The sequence below is a fragment of the Giraffa tippelskirchi genome, chromosome 11, assembly GCF_054371585.1.
Source record: "Giraffa tippelskirchi isolate mGirTip1 chromosome 11, T2T-mGirTip1v1.2.pri, whole genome shotgun sequence".
Classification (NCBI taxonomy): Eukaryota; Metazoa; Chordata; class Mammalia; order Artiodactyla; family Giraffidae; genus Giraffa; species Giraffa tippelskirchi.
In genome coordinates, this window is record NC_137285.1 from 59720775 (window position 1) to 59742415 (window position 21641).

The 21641-nt window shown below is 40.1% G+C and overlaps 1 long non-coding RNA gene across 1 annotated transcript; it reads left to right on the top strand.

Moving 5' to 3' along the window:
* Positions 1–360: 360 nt before the first annotated feature.
* On the top strand, positions 361–20682 carry LOC145526967 (uncharacterized). The gene is made up of 2 exons (XR_014069360.1): positions 361–599; positions 18775–20682. It is a non-coding gene; the product is annotated as an uncharacterized LOC145526967 (long non-coding RNA).
* Positions 20683–21641: the final 959 nt, after the last annotated feature.

Here is a 21641-nt window from a genome sequence, read left to right on the forward strand (position 1 = left end):
TCAGCCTGCAATGCAGGAGTTGCAGGAGGCAACAAGTCTAATCCCTGGGTCAGGAAGATCCCCTGGAGGAGGGCATGGCAGCCCACTCCATTATTCTTGCCTGGAGAATCCCATGAACAGAGGCGCCTGGAAAGCTCCAGTCCATAGGATCGCCAAGAGTCAGACACGACTGAAGAGACGGCACACATACCCGCACGGACTCAGAGAAATGGAAACGAACTTCCCCTCACCACTCCCAGATTTCTGGCCTCTGAAATAAAGCAAACTTTCCTTTCCTCCAACCTTGCTGGGTTTTGAGGGGCGAGCAGTCTTTCGCAGCCAAATGCGGCTGTGCTCTCGCGATATCTAGCTTCTAGGGGTTTTCCCAAGCGGAGCCATCGGCCATGACAATGTGCCGGGACGGTTCCAATAAGTCCGCTGCTCCTGGCTAGCTGGCCCCGGGAGGAAGATTTGGGGGGAACATTCCTAGCAGTTGCTGAAACCATCTGTTTCAGGGATCCTCCCCTTGTCCCTCCCGCTCGGCACTGGTTGTCATCTTATGCTTTTCGTCAGTGGAATGGAAAAATGGACCTGGACAAGCTGATGAACTCCAAGACGAAGTAAGTCCGCTCGTGTGCAGCTGGGCAAACTTCTCTTTTGAGCACGAAGTTCTATTTGTGCATTTTGCCAGTTGGTTCTGATGTGTGTTTATCGTGGAGGATCATTTGCGTTGCGGAAGAGTTTACTTGGGACACCATTTCAGTCATCCTCCCAGTGAATTTGTGGCAGTTCTGTCTTCTGGTGTGTGAGTGTGTATTCCATTTGTGTGACTGGTATTCTTGTTGCCTTTTGCAAAATGAGAAATTCAAGTTCAATTTATTAGAAAAATTTTATCTATTGAACCTATGACTAAGAAGAAGATAATTTTTTAACACTGTATGGCAACGGTACTCCTTAAACTCTGGAGGAAATTGATCAAGATGAAACTCTTGAAACTCCAAAACTAGTTCTTTTTGCAAATGCAATTAAGAGAAAGCTAGCTTGATTGAAACACTTCTTTCAGAGAGTATCAAAATATACCTAGGAGAAAACTTGAAGTTAACTTTTATCATGTCCTTAAAATACAAACACAATCCACTTTGCCTGAGTTAATGAATAGAACTTCAAGATAAAAGAAAAAGGAGGAAAAATGTTTTTAAAACTGAAGTCTATAAATTTAATGTATTCCAACTGTTATTTATAGACTAGTAAGTTTTATATTGAAATATTTGATTTTTGATTAAATTTTAAGATGAAAATATGAGATCTCTGGATATATACGTGTGAGATATTGTCATAAATGGGATAAAAACTTTTGGGTGAACATTTTGGAGATAATTATTTTTCAAGGATGTCTACTTTAAAGTAGTTTTTACAGATTTTTGGTAATTTGAAACTTTAGAGTATTGCTAAATTAAGTTAAATGATGAGATTTAATTTAAAAGTTTAAATCATTTTTAAGATAATATACTGGAACTTTGATTGCCAGAGAAGTCTAGGTTCACCTGATTTTGTCTTTTTATGAAAAAAGAAACTAAAGATGTTTGTGTTTATTAAACACACATCTTGCACCACATTAAAGAGAAATTATGCTATGAGAAAAAAATGTGTGTTTTTAGTGGGTATGGAATATGTTCTTAAGTTTGCCAATCAAAACATGCTGATAGAACAGTTCAGTTGCTTGTTTCTTGGTTCTGTTAAGGTCTTTTAAAGGTTAAAAATTATAGTATGCAATTAAAGCTACTACAAATGATAAAGGACGCATTTCAGTGTGTAAACCAAGTAAGATGTGTGTTGTTGACAGGAGAAGGTATAAAGAATGGAAATATTATTGTTGAGGGATAAAAGGAGAAATTTTTGTTGTTTCTGGATGGGAAAAATATGGGACAAATTAATAAAGATAGAGAAAATGATGATAGTTTGTGAAAAAGGAACTTTGAGAAAAGAATTCTGTGTCAAACTGAATAAAATTGGATTGAATTTAACTAGATAAATGAATTTTGTTATTAATAGTAAGCTGGTACACGGCTGGGATTTAGTTTTCTCTCTCTCTGTTAAGAGAACAACATTTTCCTTGTATACTGAGCTGCTTTTGATAACAGATATGTTTCTTTTTCTACCTAACTTTGAGTTTTCCAGAAGGTTCCCTGAGGCACCTCAGAGGGAAATATTGATAAGAACTTTAAAGAATTCTAACGGAAAGCTATTATTTTACTTGTAACCATATTTTTTACACTAGTGTTCAAAGATGGCAAAAACTGTCTAGTGAAGTTATCACAGAGTATAGGTCCTTACGCTGTATACCACTGCAGGCTCTAAGCCTGTTGCTAAAAGCACATGTATAACGTTTGTATGTCAGTTGATTATAATTGATAAAATGTATAGCTTGTAAAGAGCAGCAGAAAGGATACAGCAGTATCCCTGTCAGGGTACTTCCCTCTCAGAAGTACCTCTCTGTACTTGAGAGGAAGAAGAAAGACTGTTTGCAGAACAAAGATATAGGAGGGAAGCAGTAGTGGAAATCAGGTAATTTTTAAGAAAGATAACCTACAAAACTGACCCTAAAAAAATTTTTAAAGAAAAATTAAGTTAGAAGAAGTACAAAACACTATCAAAGATTTACTCACTATCACCCCCTCATCATCACCTGCCACACACACACACACACACACACACACACACACAAACCATTTATAAAAGTACCTTATTCATATTGTTTCATAGAGGAAACCAAATTTTTAAAGGCAAATAATTCCAGTGCTACTTAAAATGCTATATAAACAAAAAGCAATATAAATAAAACATTGCAATAATACCTAATATTGATGAAGATACATTAAAAAATACAAAACACATATTGGCTAATTAAAGTAGCAAACAGAATCTTGAATTATATTAAATAAGTGAGTGAGATTTATTCTAGGAATAAAATACATATAGTTAATCTTTTATGTTTAATTTATATATGTAAAATACCCATTTTATACCCATAAATACCCATTTAAATGCAGAGTTCCAAAGAATAGCAAGGAGAGATAAGAAAGCCTGCCTCAGTGATCAATGCAAAGAAACAGAGGAAAACAATAGAATGGGAAAGACTAGAGATCTCTTCAAGAAAATGAGAGATACCAAGAAAACATTTCATGCAAAGATGGGCACAATAAACGACAGAAATGATATGGACCTAACAGAAGCAGAAGATATTAAGAAGAAGTGGCAAGAATACACAGAAGAACTATACAAAAAAGATCTTCATGACCCAGATAGCCATGATGGCATGATCACTCACCTAGAGCCAGACATCTTGGGGTATGAAGTCGAGTGGGCCTTAGGAAGCATCACTACAAACAAAGCTAGTGGAGGTGATGGAATTCCAGTTGAGCTATTTCAAATCCTAAAAGATGATGCTGGGAAAGTGCTCCACTCAATATACCAGCAAATTTGGAAAACTCAGCAGCGGCCACAGGACTGGAAAAGGTCAGTTTTCCTTCCAATCCCAAAGAAAGGCAATTCCAAAGAATGTTCAAACTACCGCACGATTGCACTCATCTCACACACTAGCAAAGTGATGCTCAAAATTCTCCAAGCCAGGCTTCAACAGTATGTGAACTGTGAGCCTCCAGATGTTCAAGCTGGATTTAGAAAAGGCAGAGGAAGCAGAGATCAAATTGCCAACCTTGGTTGGATCATCGAAAAAGCAAGAGAATTCCAGAATGCCAACACCTTTGACTGTGTGGATCACAACAAACTGTAGAAAATTCTTCAAGAGATGGGAATACCAGACCACCTGACCTGCCTCCTGAGAAATCTGTACACAGGTCAGGAAGCAACAGTTAGAACTGGACATGGAACAACAGATTGGTTCCAAATTGGGAAAGGAAAGGCTGTATATTGTCACGCTGCTTATTTAACTTGTATGCAGAGTACATCATGAGAAACACTGGGCTGGAAGAAGCACAAGCTGGAACCAAGATTGCCAGGAGAAATACCAATAACCTCAGATATGCAGATGACACCACACTTTTGGCAGAAAGCCAAGAAGAACTAAAGAGCTTCTTGATGAAAGTGAAAGAGGAGTGTGAAAAGTTGGCTTAAAACTCAACATTCAGAAAACTAAGATCACAGCATCTGGTCCCATCACTTTATGGGAAATAGATGGGGAAACAGTGGAAACAGTAAGAGACTTTATTTTGGGGGGCTCCAAAATCACTGCAGATGGTGACTGCAGCCATGAAATTAAAAGATGTTTGCTCATTGGAAGAAAAGCTATGACCAACCTAGACAGCATATTAAAAAGCAGAGACACTACTTTGCTGACAAAGGTACGTCTAGTCAAAGCTATGGTTATGGTTTTTCCAGTAGTCATGTATGATGTGAGAGTTGGACTATAAAGAAAGCTGAGCACCAAAGAATTGATGCTTTTGAACTGTGGTGTTGGAGAAGACTCTTGAGAGTCTCCTGGACAGCAAGGAGATCCAACCAGTCCATCCTAAAGGAAATCAGTCCTAAATATTCATTGGAAAGACTGATACAGAAGCTGAAACTCCAATACTTTGGCCACCTGGTGTGAAGAATTAAGTCACTGGAAAAGACCCTGACGCTGGGAAACATTGAAGGTGGGAGGAGAAGGGAACAACAGAGGGTATGATGGTTGGATGGCATCACCGACTCAATGGACATGAGTTTGAGTCAACTTTGGGAGTTGGTGATGGACAGGGAGGCCTGGTGTGCTGCAGTCCATGGGGTCGCAAAGAGTTGGACAAGACTGAGCTGAACTGATAAACATCTAGACATCAACAAGTTGAATAGCCTGGAAGAAATAGGTGAATTTCTGGAAACATACAACCTACCAACTGAATTATAAGAAAAAAAAATTCTGTAGAGACAATAACAAGTAAGGAAATTGAATCAATAATCAAAAATCCATCAACAACAACAAAAAAGCCAAGGACCAGGTGGTTTCACTGGTGAATTCTACCAAACATTTAAAGAATTAATGCCAGTTCTTCTCAAACTCTTCCAAGAAATTGAAAAAGAGGTAATACTCACAAACTTATTTCACAAGGCCAGCATTACACTAATACCAAAGCCAGAATGAGGAAAAGAAGACTTCAAGAAAATCACAGACCAATATCCTTGACAAATATAAAAAACATGCAAAAATTCTCAGCAAAATATTGGCAAGTCAAATTGAGCCATACATTAAGTGAGAAAGTAGGATTTACTATTGGGCTGCAAGGATGGTTCAATATATGCAAATCAATAAATATGATATGCCACATTAATAGAATAAAAGATAAATATTATATAATCATCTCAGTAGATGTAGAAAAAGTATTTAACAAAATACATCCTCTATTCATGACAAAAAAAAAAAAACTTAACAAATTGAGTATAGTAGAAACATATCTCAACATAATAAAGGCTATGTATAACAAGCCCACAGCTACTATCATACTCAGTGATGAGAGATTGAAAGCTTTTCCCCTAAGATCAGGAACAAGACAAGGGTGTCTACTCTCACCTTTCCAGTTCAATATAGAACTGGACATCCTAGCCAGAGCAGTGGGTAAGAAAAAGAAATAAAATACATCAGAATTGGAAAGGAAGAAGTGAAACTCTCTCTCTTTGCAAATGACATAATTTTGTATATAGAAAATCGTAAAAACTCCACCAAAAAAAAGATGTTATATGTAATCAACAAATTCAGTAAAGTTGCAGAATACAAAATTAACATACAAAAATCAGTAGCATTCCTATATAGTAGCAATGAACTATGTGAAAAGGAAATAAAGGAAATGATTCCATTTACAATAGCATCAAAAATAGTAAAATATTTAGAAATAAACTTAACCAAAGAGGTGAAAATCTGCACACTGAAAACTACAAGACTTTGCTGAAAGAAACTGAAAAAGACACAAATGGAAAGATATCCCATGTCCAAGGATTAGAAGAATTAATATTATTAAAATATATATGGAACCACAAAAGACCCTGCGTAACCAAAGAAACCTGAAAGTGAAAAAAGCTAAAGGCATCACATGTCGTGATTTCAAACTACACTACAAAGCTACAGTAGTCAAAACAGTATGGTATTAGCATTTAAGAAGAATATAGACTAATTGAAAAGAATAAAGAGCCCAGAAATAAAATCCACATATACAGTTAACTAATATTTGACAAGAAAGCCAAGCATACTCAATGGGAAAAGTATAGTCCCTTCAATAAATGGTGCTGGGAAAACTGGATAACCACATGCAAAAGAATGAAATTGGACCCCTATCTTATACCTCTCACAAAAACTAACTTAAAATGTATTAAAGACTTAAACATAAGACTTGAAACCAGTCTAGTGATGTTTGATAAGAGAGCCAAAAATACTCAATGGGGTAAATACAGTCCCTTCACACCTCTCACAAAAATTAATTCCACATGGATTAAAGACTTAAATGTAAGTACTGAAACCACAGAACTCTTAGAAAACTTGGTGAAAAACTCCTTGATATTGGTCTCAGCACTGATTGTTTGTATGTAACACCTAAAGCAGAAACAACAAAAGCAAAAACAAACAAGTAGCTGTGAGACAGGCTGGGACTTGGGACCCTTTACTGCAGTGCTGCAATGCTTACACCTAGAGGTGCCTCTTTTCCAGCAACAAAATACAAAGAAACTACAGGGAACTAAAAATAACTATGTGCATGTGCAGCTGGGGCCAATTCAGGACAAAAGAAACAAACAAACCAAAAAAACCCAATTGCGTCTTTTGAAGAGCCTGGTGCAAAGGCTGGGGGTTAGGAGCAAAAGCCGGGTCCTGCACAGGGCCTGCACAGCTCACCACCTAAGGGGTGGGCAAAACACCTAAGCCAGCCCTTGACACAGCCCTGACCCTCATCCCACAGAAGGGTCAGGCTCGCCCCACTCAGGGAGTGGGCAAGCAAGGGACCCTGTTACTTGTTCTTATTCCCGACTGCTGCAGCTGGGGCCCCAATAAAGCTTTGCCTGAATTTCTTTTCTGGCCTCTGATCAATCTCTATTGATTAAGGAGGCCAAGAACCCTAGTTAGTAACAGCTTTATCAAACTAAAAACTTCTGCACAGCAAAATAAATAATCAATAAGATGAAAAGGCAACCTACAAAATGGGAGAAAATATTTGCAAACCACGTATCTATGAAGAGGTTAATATCCAAATATATATAAGGAATTCATACAACTCAATAACAAAAATAAAATAATCCAACTTAAAATGGACAAAAGATCATGAACATATTTTTCCAAAGAAGATATACAGATGGCCAACCAGTATATGAAGATATTCAGTATCATTAATCAACAGAAAAATGCAAATCAAAACCATGGTGAAATGTCACCTTGTATCTGTTAGAATGGCTACTATCAAAAAGATAAGAGATAACAACTGCTGGCAAGGTTAGAGAGAAAAGGAGACCCTTGTACACTGTTGGTGGAATTGTAAATTGTTACAGTCATTATAGAAATCAGTATGAAGTTTACTCAAAAATTAACAATAGAACTGCCATATGATCCAAAAGTCCCACTTCTGAGTGTATATCCAAAGGAAGTGAAACAAGATCTTGAAGAGATGCATGCACTCCTATGCCGGTCGCAGCATTATTTACAACAGCCAGGCTATGGAAACATCCCTAAGCATCTGCTGATGGATAAATGGATAAAGAAAATGTGGTATGTACACACCCATACACAGGATTTATGGCTGAATACTGCTATTCAGCCATAAAAAAAATAAAATAAAATCCTTCTATTTGCAACAACATTGGACAGACCTCGAGGGTATTATGCTAAGTGAAATAAGTCAGACAAAGAAAGACAAACACTGTGTAATCTTGCTTATAAGTGGAATCTAGAGAAACCAAAGTTACAGAAACAGATCAAATTGGTTGTTGACAGAGACAGCTAAGAACGGGGCTAAGGGGAAGGCAGGGGCTGGGAGAAATGGGTATAGATGATGAAAAGGTATAAATTTCTAGATACAAGTTAAATAAGTTCTATGGATCTAATGGTGATTGTTGTCAATAATACTGTATTATATTCTCTTCTATTGAAGTATAGTTGATTTACAACTTGTGCCAATAAATGTAAGAATTTAGATAAGATGGACACATTTTTCGAATGATACAGACTACCTGAGCTCATTGGTGTAGATTATTTCACTGATTAATTTGTGTGAAAAAGTTAAGAAAGAAATAATACCAATCCTATACAAACTCTTCCAGAAAACAGAGGAATGCAGAGTCAGTAGATAGAAAGCTTGCCTCCAGCTTCCCAGTGTATCAGAAAGCGGATCTCTTATACACTTACAAAAGCACAGGTCTGCTGAGAATAAACGCAGATTAAGTGAAAAGAAAGAGTAAAAACTATTTGCAAATATCCTCCACCAACTTGGCCTTATTCAGTTTGAAACCATCACTTCCAAACATCTTCTTCAGTGTACCTTTTGGTAAACCATACCAGGGTGACCGACCATCCCAGTTCGCCCCAGACTTCCCCAGCTGTGGCATGAAAGTCCTGCATTCTGGGGAACCCCTCAATCAGAGAAACATCAGAATGATGGCCACCCTCTCTGACCCTGAATTTCATTGCTCTGTAAACGCAAACCTTACTTTAAACCTCAAAAAAATTTCTGCTTCTTTCAGTTGACTCCCACAAATTCCAAATAAAAAGAGAATTTAATCATAAAGAAGAAAATATCAACATAAGGGTATCATTCTTTTCCTTATTTTACAAACTCCCACCCCTCCTGTTTTCAAGTACTAAACGTGAATTAATTTTAAAAAACATTCAGCGGCAAAAAAATAAAACCTATATGGGCTATTCTTGCACTTCAAACTTAGAATCCAAAGAATTGTTTTTCTGTGACTTTAAGAATTTTATTTTAACAATAGGCATCAGGAAGACAGTATTTCCAGTCTTAAGAGACTGATAAGGTTCATTACACTCAGTCCCAAAGGTATGACTGTATTTACCCCTTATTTCCACCAGATGGCAGGCATGAGCGCTATTTCTGTGGTTCTGCCTAAGACTCTGAATTGAGTTAGAGTTTTCTGAGTTCAGAGTCATAAATTAGAAATGTCCTTAGAGTGACCTATGGATGTAAATTACCAGAATTTATCATCTGCTGTTACATATGTGGGATCTTTCCTGATGTCCTGCCTTAGAGAGTCATTTATTATGTGTGTTCAAAAGGAATTTTTCCTTTGAGGCCCCACAATGTGGTCACTGCAGTGGAAAGCCTGTTTCCCATGCTTAATGACATACCACTCTCTGAGCAAAGGACAAAGATGAAGAACACTTGGAGAGATATAAGAGGGAGCAGGAGGCAGGGGCTGCATAATACATTCCATGTCTCAATATCTGTTCTAATCTCTGAAATGAAGAAATTGAAAGGTACAAAAACACAGCGTCTTAAGAACTTCCAATCTTTCCTGACTTTCTAATTCATCAACTTTGAGTAACACCAATCTTTATCTGTTCTTGAAACAAATTTATAAGTTCACTTCTTCCCCTTTGACATATTATGGAGCTGTACGTGGGGCACAATTTATTCACGCTACACTGAGATATACAAAGAAAATATAGCTTCTTTATTTTTTCTATTATCTAGGCCACCAACCCTCACCCTCCTTATGGGTAAAGCAAAACTTTAAACTTGCTTAAAATTAATACCCAGTCACTTCTCATTATGCAGCCTATTTTCTGTTTGCAATAGTTCTTCTCAGATAAAAGTCAGTCTTTCCGAATGTTTCCCCTCACTGCCCTCCCTCTTCCTCCCCAAGGTGGCATCTTGTGATCCCATAAAGAAAATTCCATCCTTCTGGAGACACTGGGGTGTCCCTAGGTCCTTACTGGCCTTGGAAGTGAGGGTGTATTTTATGCACCAGGTCAGATTTACTGTGCTGAAGTCAATTCTCTGAGTTCCCTCAGGACCAGACAGCCCTCTCTGCTGATTTAGCAGCGTCAGCCCCAGCCCTTTTCTCAGTTAAACATGCTTCCTGAGGTGGGGCTTTGATTCCCAAGCCAAACGGCCCACTGGGCGGCCTTTAGTTTCAAGATAAGCTACCCCCCCCCCACCAATGCCCTACTGCAGCAACATTCCTGACAAAGTCACCGGCCTTTCTCACAGATCATCCCGGCCATCTGGATGCCGTCCACCCTGCGTGGGAAGTAAGCGGTTTCCAAGATGCAAAGTCAGGCTTCTCCACCCAGCTAAGCTGCTCCCTGGACATCACCTAAGCTGTAGCTGCTCTTGGGATGCCAAATGGGAAAGAAGCCAAGGACCTTCTGCATTTGGCTTCAGCCTCCATAGTACAGGAGCTTCACTGCTGGCTCAGATGGTAAAGAATCTGCCCGCAATGTGGGAAACCTGGGTTTGATCCCTGGTTTGGGAAGATCCTCTGGAGAAGGGAATGGCAACCCACTCCAGTATTCTTGCCTAGGAAATCCTATGGTCAGAGGAGCTTAGGGGGCTACAGTCCATAGGGTCGCAAAGAGTTGGACACCACTGAGTGACAAACACTTTCCACCCCATAGTACAGTGGACACACAAACACACACACACACACACACACACACACACACACACACACACACATTTTGGGATTTTGTGGGCTGTGGTCGGGAGGCAGGAAGGCCGGGGCAGATCCTGGATGTCTGATCGATCGCCTGCCTGGCTCGTCCCTCTCGCCTCTCCTTGTCATTGTTACCCAGCCTCCAGGTGTGCGGGGACAGGCTCACTCTCCGTTTTCTGCCCTGCCTGGGACTTGCCAGCGTCCTTTTAAGTTCTGAGGGCTATGAAGCCTTGCTGCTCAGCTGCTGCTGCTGCTGCTGCTAAGTCGCTTCAGTCATGTCCGACTCTGTGCGACCTCAGAGATGGCAGCTCAGCAGCAGTGTCTAATCATGACTTGAGGACTACTTTCTCCTACTGGACCTCACTCTTAAGTTAGGTCTTTGGAACATAGAAATCCCATCTCTCTGTCTAAAATGCCTTACATCGGGGACCTTTGAGATGTTAATTCTTTGTTCTCTCTCATGTCATTTTTTCCTTCCCTGGGGAAATAGCTTCATGCTGCTGCTGCTGCTGCTAAGTCTCTTCAGTCGTGTCCGACTCTGTGCGACCCCATAGACGGCAGCCCACCAGGCTCTGCCGTCCCTGGGATTCTCCAGGCAAGAGCACTGGAGTGGGTTGCCATTTCCTTCTCCAATGCATGAAAGGGAAAAGTGAAAGTGAAGTCGCTCAGTCGTGTTCGACTCTTAGCGACCCCATGGACTGCAGCCTACCAGGCTCCTCCGTCCATGGGATTTTCCAGGCAAGAGTACTGGAGTGAGGTGCCATTGCCTTCTCTGAAATAGCTTCATAGTTCAGTGTATTCTCTGGGTTGAAGTTAAAGGAAATAAGGTTTAAGGGACAAATTAATGTAAATTATTTTCAGATTGAAAGTATTATCACTGTGATAAGGGCTAAGAACTCCAGGTGTAAAGTGTTTGAAACAGGACTTGGCACATACAGATATTATTATATATAATATTATATAATCATAAAATTATATATTAATAATACTATCATTATATAATTATTACATTATTATGTGATATATTATTTTATATGTTATTATTTGATTATATTATTATCAATATTATTACTGGATGCCAAGTAAAAGCAGTCCTGCACAGCAGAAAACAAAGTAAATTGTCATGTTGGGAATAATTATTAGAAAAACTTACTAGTAAGACACAAAATAGCTTTTTAATTTTAAAAATGTTAAAAATATAGAATGTGGTGGGGGGAGGGGTTAAGCATGAAATCAGAATACACTTTCCATTTGGGTTTGTGAAGAGTTGGTGGGCCACTTCAGCTCTGAAACATGTTAATTCCTATTTTTCATATTTTTATTTGGATCAGATGGCTAATGTTGTAAACTTCATAATGATACCAACACATGTCCTAGCTTCTCTCAGATCAGCATAAACAGTCATTGCTTCATCACATCAGAAAATAAGGAACAACATGAGACATAAAGGATATTAAAGTGGCACCACTGGCAGCTGAAACAGCTGTTCTAAAAGAAAAGTACTGACAGAAAACCACTGACTCGTCATGGTGGAGCCTGTTTTGGTGGAAAAGACAAAGGAAACCTATGCTGTCAGTGACAGTAAATAGAAAGTTGCTTCAGCAATAAGTTTTATGATCAGAACATTCAAGTTGAAATGTACATGTTATTCCTGTTCTCTCTCAATGTGACAGCTGCCAGCCCTGGTCCATTAAGCAGACAGGCCCGTGTGCGAATCTGCTGGGTGAGGCAGTATTAACCTCTTTGACACTGATTGTATTAACTAGTGGCTCCTGTTTCTTCAGTTAACGTAGATTTGGTGTTAATATTTCCAGCCTTCCAAGGGACATGATTATGGGTGCCTCCTAACCTTTGAGAATAATTACATTGTTTGCTGCAAAGCACCTAATATTTTAGAAATCAATAAGACAATCTGAGTACATAAGATTAAAGTAAAAAAGCAATAGGAAAAGAAGGAAAAAGAGTTTCCAGCCATTTTGATATTTTGAAGGTTCTGTCATCTTAAAATAACAGAACCATTTGTGGGGGCCTACTTTTTCAAGGTTTGGATTTCATAAAAGCCCTCCTAGTTTAATTGTTATGACATCTTTAGTCATCACTTCATCAACCTGAATCCCTCACAGGACTTCTTGGAGCCACAAAGAAAACAAAACAGATACCAATGCCAGTGGCCAGTAATTCAGCAGCAGCAGGCCTCTCCCAGAAGCACGGCCAGGGCCCCAGGGAAGGCGAGATGCATAAGGAATGCTATTCCCTGTTGTCTGTGACTGCAGAAGACGATTCTGGTTGGACTGACAGCTTCCTGTGTCCTACTGTTCCTTCAAAGTGCTTTTCAAGGCTCCACAGTGCCCAGAGGTTCTCTTGCAATGCCTCGGCGGCCACTGTGAGGATGTAGGTGAACGAGGTTTATATGTCTGACTCCTGGTTACTCTGAGGAAAGCGCTCTTCTGTTTGGAAAATAGTTCCAAGCCATTATCTTAAGCCCTGTTGTATAATCACAGTAGAGGGAAGGGAAACCAAACAGCTAGCTGTCTCACAGTCTTTACCATCCTCCAAGCTGGTGTGAACCAAAAGCTTATGTTTTGAACCTTTAAAAGATACTATTTTTCAGTTCCTCAGTCATGTCCAACTCTTTGCAACCCCATGGACTGCAGCATGCCAGGCCTCCCTGTCCCTCATCATCTCTCAGAGTTTGCCGAAGCTCATATCCATTGAATCAATAATGCCGTCCAACCCGCTGATCCTCTGCCACCCTCTTCTCCTTCAGCCCTCAATCTTTCTCAGCATCAGGGTCTTTTCCAGTGAGTCAGCTCTTCGCATCAGGTGGCCAAAGTATTGGAGCTTCAGCTTCAGCATCAGTCCTCCTAATGAGTATTCAGGGTTGATTTAAAAGATAACTGAGCTGTAAAAACAACCATCACAGAGTGCACAGAAATGTCTTAATAAGCATATTTTTCAAATAAAACTAATACCTAGAATATAAGAGATACGTACAAAGTGCTTTCTGTCTCCTGGGCATATTTGAATAACTGGGAAACTAAAAAAAAAAAGAAACTAGGTTCCCAACTGAAATCAATCTGGAAAGGAGTCCAGGAATTAGCAAGTTTTAAGTTTCTCAGATGGTTCTAATATACAGTGGAGATTGAAACCACGGTACTACAAATATACAGAGAAAGGTATATTCACTCAGAGAACGAAAGAACGAATATGCCTCTTAGTGAGTCCTGCAGCTTCCAGACACCCAGAGGACCCCCAAGCACCTGCTCCACCTGAATGCCACTGAGGGGGCAGCTGTTACTCCCCAAAGTTCACGGGAGCAGCTCCCATCCCTGTATCTCTGTCTGAGCACATTACCTTTTGCTTTGTCACAGTACTTCCAAAACTTGTCAGCTTTAGACTCACCAGATAGACTCATTAAAACTAAAGATTCCAGGCTCTTCTCCTCCAGACTCCAATTCTAGAGAGTCCGTGCTGCAGCCTGGGGAGCTGTACGTTCAAAACACCCAGGGGGGACTTTCCTGGCAGTCCAGTGGTTAAGACTCTGAACTTCCAGTGCAGGGAATGTGGGTTCGATCCCTAGGGAGCTAAGATCCAAAATGCTGCAGGGCCGGGTCAAGAAATTTAAAAATTCTAAAAACAAAAAATACCCCAGGTGATGCTTAAGATTTGGCAGGCTGGGAACCCTGCTCTGGGATCTAAATGCTAACATGGCCTCTTATGCCGGTCTTCCAATTTCACCCATTGTCGACCCATCACACACCTCATTTCTAGATCAGTCTTCCCACATCCTATATCCCTTATGCCATTCTAAGTGGCATATGCATATTCTGTATGTGTTCATCTTATCAGAGCCTGACTACACATCCTTAGGTTTTTTCATTAATTAATTAGCCTAAATACTAACAGACTTCAATTTCATTGACTCCCTCTGGGAATGCAGGATGTGGGACTGGGAATAGGGGACGTCAGTCTGGTCTTAAAATCCCAGAACATGGAGGTTGGAAAGTCCAAAAAACAATGACCCAACAATGATGATAAAGGGATGGAGCCGTATCTGGAAGTCAAGCAGACAGGCCAGCAGGCCAGCCCAGGGCCGGCTAGCGTACCTGCCGGAAAGAAGGGGTGACAGCGATGAGTGAGGAGAGGCACCGACGCCTGCGCACACTTGCTGCTGACGGCTTCACATGCGTTAACCGTCGGATCCACGTAGTATGTGAGGGATGTGCTGCTGAGGTCCTGAGGTCCATAGGAGGAGACATCGCAAGTATTTAGATTCCGTAACCTGCCCAATGACACGCAAGTAATACAGACCCAGGAAGCAGGCGGAGACCAGGCAGCCTTTGCCCCCCTGAGGAGTACTGTCTCCCACTTACAGAGAACAAACCAGCTGACAGGTTCAGTTCCCTCCACCTCTTGTCCCTGCTTCCAGAGGAGTGAACGTGTGACCCACAAAACTCCGAAGCCTAGGCTGGAGGCTGATGTTTCAGGGAGGCACCCCATGTTCCTCTATTGTCTCTTGTAGTAAGAGGTTCAAGAAAAAACGATAATGAAAACCAAAACCAAAACAAACATGGATGTTTCTACTTCTCTGAGGGGTGTGAAAGGAATCTTTTAAGAAATAGACTATAACATAAGGTACAGTGGAGAACAGATGAACCGGAAGCTGAACACACCAAGATGTGCCTGACAGTGGGCTGTGGGATCTGGATTGAGTACTCCCCTCTCTGAAGTGTGATACTTTGTCTTAAACGTAAGGATGGTATTACCAAAAATGGGGGTCAAGAAGGAATAACCATGGGCCAGATCTAGCCCCCTTGGACTATTGTTTAAGGATTCTTTGCAGATAAGAATAATTTTTATGTTTTTTGGAGTTGTAAAAAAGAGAACATAAAAGAGAGAGAGAGAAAGGAATAAGATTCAGCCATGATCCTGTGTGGCCTGCCAAACCTAAAATATTTACTGTCTGGCCCTTTAAAGAAAAAATTTGCTAACCCCTGACCTAAAACTAAGATGGTACCATCTGCCCAGCTATCATAAACAACAAAGCCAAGATGAGTTGCAGATCTGTATTTTAAAGTAGGCTCTCTCACTAGCTAATTGACTATCTCCCAAGCAGCCTCTCAGCACTGAAGTTCAAATTTGTGCTTCAGCAAAATTTCAAATGACTACAGGGTCACTAACAAATGAGACAGATGTCAAAGACTCATTCTTCAAGAGGCAAAGATCTGTTCCGTGTTGAAACTACCTAAATGATTGCTATGCATGGGGTCTAATAGAGGTCTTAAAACAGGAGAGGAGACAGGACTTGGAATGCATTATCCTTCAAAATGTCACACAGAAGCATAAACAAATAAAATAGGTAAACCTTGGTGGTAGGGTCTGCGATGAGATGAGCTGAACCCTCACTTGACCTGCTCCGGCAGAGCTGCTCTAAGAGCTCCTTGAAGGCCTGTTCAGCAACCACTGATGGAGAGGAAAAGGATACACTAGCATCTGAAGGGGCTTCAGAGAATTCCCACCTCCCCAGCACTTTTAACGGAGAAGGCAATGGCACCCCGCTCCAGTACTCTTGCCTGGAAAATCCCATGGATGGAGGAGCCTGGTGGGCTGCAGTCCGTGGGGTCGCTGTAAGTCGCACATGACTGAGCGACTTCACTTTCACTTTTCACTTTCATGCATTGGGGAAGGAAATGGCAACCCACTCCAGTATTCTTGCCTGGAGAATCCCAGGGATGGCGGAGCCTGGTGGGCTGCCGTCTATGGGGTCGCACAGAGTCCGACACGACTGAAGCAACTTAACAGCAGCAGCAGCACTTTTAAAGATTTTGTCAAGTCCCATTCCCTCTTTAATCCAGTTTTCTCAGTTTTAAAAAGGTGATCTACATATCTTCTAGAATTGTTTTTGACTAGTGTTGATGTATATAATGAATATATAACCAAAAAGAATATTCTTCATATACATATCATAGAATTGTGTATATAATTTGGGACTTCCCTGGCAGACCAGTGGTTAAGACTTCACCTTCCAATACAGGGGATGTGAGTTCAATCCCTTGTCAGGGAGCTAAGATTCTACATGCCTTGCAGCCAAAAAAGCAAAAATATGAAATAGAAGCAATATTGTAACAAATTCAATAAGGACTTTAAAAACGATCCACATTAAAAAAAAATTTCATAAAAAGATAATTATGTATGTAATTTAATTTTGTTCAAATTTTGAAATATATATAAATTATATAACATTGGTACATATATTATGGTGTCATTAATTAATAAGCATTCAAAATATGTATAGCTTTTATAATACATATTTCAAAATTTGAACAAAATAGAATTAGCTGGCAGTAAACATGGCACAGGCTTTCCTGGTGGCTTAGACGGTAAAGAATCTGCCTGGAATGCAGGAGACCTGGGTTGGAAAGATCCCCTGGAGAAGGGAATAGCAAGCCACTCCAGTACTCCTGCCTGGAGAATTCCATGGACAGAGGAGCCTGGCAGGCTGCAATCCACGATGTCGCAGAGTCAGACACGACTGAACGACTAACACTACCTAAACGTGGCACGAAGTACGGCAGAAATGGGATTAAAGAGCTAACTACACTGTGAAAGTCTGGAAATGCCCCTCATTGCTGCACTTAGAGGAAGGCAAGTGTATCAGCCAGAACTTGGAACCTGGCGCTCTTCACTGCCGACCCCACCCATCCTCTCCTTGTTTCTGGTTAAGGGGCTCAGAGCAGCCGCGGGGAAACCTGGCTTCCATCCAAGGGGAGGGGGGAGAAAACAAAAACAAGTCTACTGGACAACAGAAAGGAGAGTGGGTCTGACAGACTTATTCCTGTCTGCATTTCCCGTTACTGCTTCCCAAGGCCGGCTCTCAAAAGCAAGACGTTGACCCGGGAGAATAGCGTCAAGAGTGGGGCAGCCCTCTCTGAGAAAGATCTGCCTCTCTCTCTTCATTTCTTGAATTTTTTTTTTTTTAAATTCTGGAGCCAAAGCAAGCTCCAGGTGTCCTTTGTATCCAGCACTAACATGTAATATTCTCTTTCCTCTGTTTTCATAAGGCTTTAGAAAGGAAGAGGGAGGGTTATCCGAGTCCTCAGGAGGGGGAAAGGGAACCTGGAGGCGGTCCCAGAGGGAAGGAGAAAGCCGTGTAATGTTTGCAGAACAAACAGAAATAACGACAAACTAACACTTTCGAAAAACTAGAGCCATTCTCATTCATGTGTCTGTTTGAAAATGTATGTTTTCTAAGCACATGTAAGTGATACCCCAAAGACAGATTCAGGAGGCTGGAGATAGACGTTCACATAAGTGCAGACTCAAGAAAAGGATAAAATGATTCCACAGGGGCAGAATGGTGAACTAATGTGTATTACATGTCAAAGTGTCTGCCAATTGGGTATGTTCTTATAAAGAATTAATGTTTCACTCACATTCAATACAGTTGACTTGCTCCAGTTGAAATGGACCCAGATAGCTATTTATTATCTGAATGGCTTTAACACAATATTCTCTGCCCTGCAGCTGAAGTTATTGAGTCTAACATGTGGTATTCATTAGTCAGAATCCTAGAGTGTAATTGTCTAGATTTTAGGCATAAAGCTTGGCAATAAAATTTTGCATTTAAAAAAATAAAATTTGTTTGAAATCGCCAGGGTTCTGCATCTAATTCCCTTCCAGGTTCTTCCTCCTCCTCCTTCTCTTAAGCAGTTCCTCATTCTACCCTCTTATTTGGGAATTGTTATTATACAGGGAGAAAACAATGCTAACAATCAGTAAAAATAATCTATAAAATCTTTTCCATATAGTTTGAGTTTTAAAGTCCATTTTTATTTATTTGTTATTTTCAGTGATGAATCATAATGTCAAGGGCCTAAGCAAAACCTAGCAATATTTTTGAAAGTAAGGTCTAGGGGACAGTTTCCTTTTTCCCTAAGTACCTCACTTCCAAAACAGGCAAGTTTTGGATTCTCAACTTTTTCATGATAAATAAAATACTTAAGGTAAATTATAATTAAATATGTTGCTTAAAACTTTACTACCACCAGTCCCAAATCATGATATACTTCTATATACTATATATATTTCTTTTTTAAAATTTAGGATTTTTTAAATTCCTACTGAAGTGATAGATATTATTCTTTTTTTTTTTAGCCATGCCACGCAACTTGCAGGATCCTAGTTCCCTGACCATGGATTGAACCCATGCCTCCTGCAATGGAAGTATGGGGTCCTAACCACTGGACTGCCAGGGAATTCCCAAAACATATACAGACTTAAAAAGTGAAGTTGTTGTTTAGTTGATAAGTTGTGTCCAACTCATTTGCAACCCCATGGACTGTAGTCCACCAGTCTCTTCTGTCCAGGGGATTTCCCAGGCAAGAACACTGGAGTGTGTTGTCATTGCCTTCTGCAGGGGATCTTCCTGGCCCAGAGATCAAATCTGTGTCTCCTGCACTGGCAGGCAGCTTCCTTATCACTAAGCCACCAGGAAAGCCCCCAAAGTGAGATACTACATACAAGAGAATGAAGTTGGACTCTTACCTTGCAGCACAAACAGAAGTAACTCAAAATGCATCTAAAGACCTAAATGCAAGACTTAAAATGTGAGAATTCTTAGAAGAAACCACAGCGGGGAGTCTTTACAACACTGGATTTGCTATTGATCTTTTTTTTTTCAATATGACACCAAAAGGAAAAAATAGATCGAATAAACTACATCAAAATTAAAAGCTCTGTGCATCAGAGAACACAATCAACAAAGTAAAAAGGCAACCCGTGGGAATGGAAGAAAATATTTGTAAGTGATATATCTGATAAGGGGTTAATATCCAGAATATAAAAGGAACTCCTACATCTCAATGATAGCAACAAAATAGCCTGATTACAAATAAGCAAAGGACTTGAATGTACATTTCTCCAAAGATGATTTACAAATTGCCAACACGTGTAAGAAAAAATGTTCAATATCACTAAGTCACTTGTTGTTGTTGTTGTTCAGTTGCTCGGGCGTGTCTGACTCTTTGCAACCCCATGGACTGCAGCATGCTAGGCTTCCCTGTCCTTCACCATCCTCCGGACCATGCTCAGACTCATGTCCATTGAGTCGGTGATGCCATCCAACCGTCACATCCTCTGTTGTCCCCTTCTCCTCCTGCCTTCAATCTTTCCCAGAATCATGGTCTTTTCTAATGAGTCGGCTCTTCGCCTCAGGTGGCCAAAGTATTGGAGTTTCAGCTTCAGCATCAATCCTTCTAATGAATATTCAGGATTGATTTCCTTTAGGATGGACCGGTTGGATCTCCTCGCAGTCCAAGAGACTCTCAAAAGTCTTCTCCAACACCACAGTTCAAAAGCATCAATTCTTTGGTGCTCAGCCTTCTTTATGGTCCAGCTCTCACATCCATACATGACTACTGGAAAAACCATAGCTTTGACCTTTGTTGTCAAAGTAATGTCTCTGCTTTTTAATATACTATCTAGGTTGTTCATAGCTTTTCTTCCAAGGAGCAAGTGTCTTTTAATTTCATGACTGCAGTCACCATCTGCAGTGATTTTGGAGCTCAAGAAGATAAAATCTGTCACTGTTTTCATTGTTTCCCCATCTATTTTCATGAAGTGATGGGACTAGATGCCATGATCTTCAGGAAATGCAAATCAAAACCACGATGTATCACTTCATACCCATTGGAATGGCTACTATTTAAAACAAAAAAAAATTAGAAATCTTATAAAGATGTGAAGCAATCAGAACTCTTGTCATGCACTGTCAGTGGGATTATGAAATGATACAACCACCATGGAAAATAGTGTGATAATTCCTCAAAAAGTTAAAAATAGAATTACCATGTGATCCAGTAATTCCACTTCTGGGTATACATTCAAAGGAACTGAAAGTAGGGACTCAAAGATATTTACACGTTTATGTTCACAGTAACATTATTCACAATAACCAAGAATTAGAAGCAACCCAAATGTCTCAAATATCCAAACAATGGATGAATGGATAAACCAAATGCGGTATATTCATACAATGGAATATTATTCAACCTAAAAAAGAAAGGAAATTCTGGCACATGCTACAACATGGATGAAACACTGACATTATGCTAAGTGAAATAAATCAGACACAAAAGGGCAAATTTTGTGTGATTCCACTTATGTGAAGTATCTAGAGTAGTTAGATTCATAGAGGCAGAAAGTAAAATTGTGCTTGTCATAGCAGAGATTAGAGCAGAATGGGGAACTGTTGTTTAATGTGCATAGAGTTTCAGTCTGGGAAGATGAAAAAGTTCTGGAGATGGATACCAGTGATATTTGCATAACAATGTGAATGTACTTAATGCCACTGAATTTACACTCAAAAATGGCTGAAATAGCAAACTGTACACATCTGAACACATATACATGCGTGCTCAGTCGCTCAGTCGTGTCCGACTCTTTGCAACCCCATGGACTGTAGCCCACCAGGCTCCTCTGCCCATGGAATTTTCCAGGCAAGAATACTGGAGTGAGTTTCCATTTCCTACTCCAGAGGATCTTCCCGACCCAGGGATCGAACCCGAGTCTCCTGCACTGGAGGGCGGGTTCCTCACCACTGCACCACCAAATACCCACATACGTATACTTCCTCTCATCCCTGTCATCTTTTTAAAATAGATAGCATTTTTTTACTAAATTAATATTTTATCATGAATATGTGAATGTTGTTCTGATGAGGCCTTATCGTATACGATGATTACACTCCCTTGTATGTACAGCCTTTTATTTTTCCTAGAATTAATCCTTACCTCAGAATTTTGATTGGGGGAGGGTGTTGGGAAGGTTCGTTTTCTATGTAATTTTTTAATCTATGTAATTCTTTTCTATATCATTCTTCTCTAAAATTCTCCAGCAAAGCTGTAAAATTCCTTTCAACATAATAAAAACGTTAAGCAATCTGTCAGTTTCTTTTTTTCCCCTGGAGATACTTGTCCCAGAACGCACCGTCCCCCACTCCAGTCTGGATTTGTCATCTCAGC